The sequence below is a fragment of the Coffea arabica genome, chromosome 9c (assembly GCF_036785885.1).
Source record: "Coffea arabica cultivar ET-39 chromosome 9c, Coffea Arabica ET-39 HiFi, whole genome shotgun sequence".
In the NCBI taxonomy this organism is placed as follows: domain Eukaryota; kingdom Viridiplantae; phylum Streptophyta; class Magnoliopsida; order Gentianales; family Rubiaceae; genus Coffea; species Coffea arabica.
This window is the reverse complement of record NC_092326.1, coordinates 31229676-31234560: the sequence shown is the minus strand read 5'-3', so window position 1 is coordinate 31234560 and position 4885 is coordinate 31229676.

Sequence of the window (4885 nt, the reverse complement as noted above, 5' to 3'; positions counted from 1 at the left end):
TTTCATAGTAGAATTTGAGGCGATATTCATTCACCACGAATTTCTTATCCGTCTTCAAACTCTAGATCTCCATTGCACCATAATGAAAAACATTAGTGCCTACAAATGGATCAATCCAACACGAATGTAATTTACTAAAAAAAATTTGAATCTTCAATAATAGAGAAGAACTTTCTGTCCAGTAACGAATATCTTCCTAAAGACTTGTTGGTCATGAAAAATTTTATTTTTCTCCTTGTAAATCAAAGCATTCTCGTAAGCTTTATTCCTAATTTCTTCCAATTCTTGCAATTGCAATTTCCTACGAACTCCACCCTTCTTAATATCCATGTTGCATTGCTTGACCGCCCAAATTGCCTTGTACCCGAACTCGACTGAAAGATAGCATGGCTTCCCAAATACTAGTCTATAAGGAGACATTCCGATGGGTGTCGTGTAGGCCGTCTTGTAAGCTCACAATGCATCTTCTAACCGCACACTCCAATCCTTCCTATTTGGGCGGACTATCTTCTTTAAAATCGATTTGACTTCCTTGTTCAAAACTTCTGTTTGGCCATTGGTTTGAGGATGGTAGGACGTTGACACCTTATGTAGGACACCATATTTCTTGAACACTGCAGCAATCGTTCTATTACAAAAGTGTTTTCCCCATCACTTACAATTGCCTTTGGCATTCCCAAGCGAACAAAAATATTAGATTTCACAAAAGTTGTAACTACTTTAGAATCATTAGTTCGGGTGGCTTTTGCTTTCAACCATTTGGAAACATAATCGACTACAAGTAATGTGTATAAGAAATCAAAAGAAGAGGAAAAGGGCCCATGAAATCAATGCCCCAAACATTAAAAATTTCAATAAAAAAATAGGGCTTTGTGGCATTTGATCTCTATTACAAAGATTCCCCACTCTTTGACATCTATCGTAAGACTTATAGAATATGTAGGCATCCTTGAAGAGAGTTGGCCAATAGAAATCACTTTCTAGCACCTTACAAGCCATTCTTTTCGGTCCAAAATGACCTCCACATGTAAAAGAGTGATAAAATGTTAATATGGAATGAAACTCATTTTCACTTACACATCTTCTGATCACCTGATCGGTGCCTTGATTCCAAAGATAAGAATTATCCCAAATGTAGTGTTGAGCATCACTTTTCAATTTATCTTTTTTCGCCTTGGATTATCTAGTAGGAAATTTGTTAGTGACTAAATAGTTAACAATATTTGGATACTTAGGAGGGGGTGATTTAATGGAAAATAGTTGCTTTTCAAGAAACGACTCCTTCAATGGAATATCCTCTTCAATGACCGGTATGCGACTCAAATGATCAACCACCAAGTTTTCTACTCCTTTCTTGTCTTTTATTTCCAAGTCGAACTCTTGTAAGAGTAGAATCCATCTGATCCGCCTTGGTTTGGCCTCTTTTTTCATTAGCAAATACCACAACGCTGTATGGTCAGAATAAATAATTACTTTTACTCCTAACAAATAAGGTCTAAATTTTTCTAAAACAAAAACGACAGCTAGAAGCTCTTTTCTGTGGTGGAGTAGTTGAGTTGAGCTCTATTCAAAACTCTTGAAACATAATAAATTGCATGAACAGCTTTTCCTACTATCTGATCCAACACTGCCCCCACTGCATGATCCCTAGCGTCACACATGATCTCAAACGAGAGATCCCAGTTTGGAGGTTGAATAATAGGTGGAGTAGTTAAGTGCTCTTTCAACCTATTAAATGCCTATTTGCATTCATCATCGAACACAAATACCACGTCCTTTTGTAGGAGTCGGAACAGTGGTGCTCCAATTTTAGAGAAATCTTTGATAAACTTTCAATAAAAATCTACAGGTCCCAAAAAAGAATGCACTTCCTGCACACTTGCGAGATAAAGTAAAGAAGATACAAGATCTATCTTGGCTTTATCGATTTCTATGCCCCTAGATGACACGACATGACATAAAACTATTCCATGCTCAATCATAAACCAACACTTCTCCTAATTGAGTACTAGATTAGTTTCGATGCATCGTTTCAAAATTAAAATCAAATTATTGAGGCAATCATCAAAATTATGTCCATACACACTAAAATCATCCATGAACACCTCGGTTATCTTTTCTACATTCTCAGAGAAGATACTCACCACACATCTTAGAAACGTGACGGGAGCGTTACATAGCCTAAAAGGCATCTTTCGATAAGCAAAGGTACCAAACGAACATGTAAATGTTGCCTTCTCATGATCCTCTAGCGCTATCACTATTTAGAAGTAAGTTGAAAAATCATCTCAAAAGCAATAATATGCACAACAGGCCAATCTTTCTATCATCTGATCTATAAAGGGAAGAGAAAAATTGTCTTTCTTGGTTATCGCATTTAGCTTATGGTAATCGATGCACTGGCGCTAACCCGTTGGTTCACGAATTGGAACGAACTCCCCTTCATGGTTCGCCTCCATCGTCACTCCTTCCTTTTTGGAGATCACTTGAACCGAACTCACTCACTGGCTGTCGGAGATGGCGAAAATTATGCCTACATCTAGGAGTTTGAATATCTCTTTTTTCACCACTTCTATCATCATTGGGTGCAGTCTTCTTTAAGGTTGCCTGACAAGTGTCACATCATTTTCTAGCCTAATCCGGTGATTGATTTCTTTTATATCAGGAATGATCCATCCAATGGCTTCCTTATAGTCCTTAAGCACCCGGATCGATTTATCTTCTTGACTGGGTAATAATCTTGCAGAGATTATCACAGGTAATGTCTCCTCATTACCCAAATATGCATACTTTAAATGATCCGACAGAGGCTTTAACTTCACCTCAAGTGCCTGCACAACATAAGGTAATAGCTTTTGGTGTGTCTCAGGTACAAAATATATGAGCAAGCCCATACCTTACTGAGGTAGACGTCAATAACTGCAATACCTCAACCACACACTGCAACTCGTTATTTAACTCCACGTCACAAATTGTTTCCAACTTGAGGTGTTTGGTCAAGGTCACTTCTAACTCATCCCTGCCATTAAGTTCAAACACTTCCTGCACTATAGGGTCAATCACACTCACTGAAAAAATAGAATTAGACTCATGTGGATATTTCAACGCATCAAAAATATTAAAGTGAACAACTTTTCCATCAAATTCCATTGTTAGTGAACCCTTATTAACATCAATTTTGGTACTAGCAGTATGTTAGGATCGGAAACAATCAAGTGAAAGAGATAAACAATGCAAAGATCATAAATGTAACAATAAGTAAAACGAAAGAATTGCAAACCAATTAACTATCCAGCTCCTCTTGAGCTTCAAACAAGCTACTTCAATTTGATGAATTACAATCACTCTTGTGTACAAAGGAAGGTTCACCTCCTCCTTGCTCCGAACTCCCTCGGTCAAGCCAGGACATTTTACTATCTCTCAGGACAACCCTCACAGAGCTACACTCATGAAGTATTCACTCACAAATGAAAAGCTTACAATGAACCTCACACCACTAAGACTACAAATCTTCTTTGAAGAGTATTTTCTTACTAAAATCTCTCTAGATCTTTTGTATCTTCAGTGTGCCAAAATTGTTTGAAGTGTCTGACCAACCACTATTTATATAGGACCAAGAAAGTGCCTCAGTAATGCTTCCAACGGATAGAAAGTACCTGAACAGTCAACTAGCCGTTGGTAGTGTCGGACGTCCGATAGCTCTGTTTTATGCGTCCGACAGCAGGCAGTGAGTTTCAGAGATTTTTTTCAATTCTTTCGGACGTCCGGTGCAAACTCTTTGTGCGTCTGACAGCAAACAAACAGATTTGAAAAATTATCTTATTTCTATCGGACGTCTGGTAGAGACATATTCAGCGTTCGATAGTTTCGTCGACTTCGAAGGATCCTATCGGACGTCCGAAGCATGCGTCCGAAGTTGTGCAATGATTATCGAATGTCCGATCCTGACTTCTTGAGCGTCCGACAGCTTCAGCATACTTTGTCATCTTTCAATTGTACTTGATCTTTGGAACTAATTTACTTCATAACTGAATAGATCTTTTAAGAGACATTAGTAACATCCATTTATTTTGTCATCATCAAAAGATAGGGATCAAGATCAACAATCTCCCTCTTGATGATGACAAAACAATGGATGGAAAGAAATAAAAATAAGTATAAGCTCCCCCTCAATCATTGCAACCAAAACTTTTAAGAGCCAAACTCATAATCTCAGAATAACTCCCCCTTACACATTGCATCTATTTCTCCCCCTTTTTGTCATCATAAGAGTAAAAATCAACTACTATAATCCAACAACAATAACAGAGAATTCAATATTCCAAGAAAAAAATAGAGAAATGACAGCAATCACAGCAAATCATCATGAGATCAGCATTATTCTTTTATCTCTCTTTTTGACATCATATAGATTCAGTAGTATTCAAAGATATCAGCGAAAACTCAGATCAAAGTATCAAAAGAAAAAATATTATGAACAAGAATCACTGCAATGATTAGACAAAACCTCCTACTTGTTAAAATTAGCATCATGTCTAACTATCCACATGCATTTCATGCCTCTTCTCATATTCTTTCTCACATAACAATCACTATTCATGTGACCTTTTTGACAACAAAAATTACACATAATCAAAGAGTTATTTACATGAATAGATTTAATAAATCTTACTTGTTTTCTCCTATGGATAGCAAACTCATTTGAATTAGAATTCAACCTATTCTTTTGAAAACAGACTTGTTTCTTGTGTTTAAGCAACTCATTTAGACCATCCATTGTTTTTTTCAAATCACCTTGTTCCTTTTTGAACAAATCACAAAGCTTTGCTTTTCTATCAAACTCAAAATGTAAAGCAATCTCACTCTTTTTGAAGTAATCATTTTC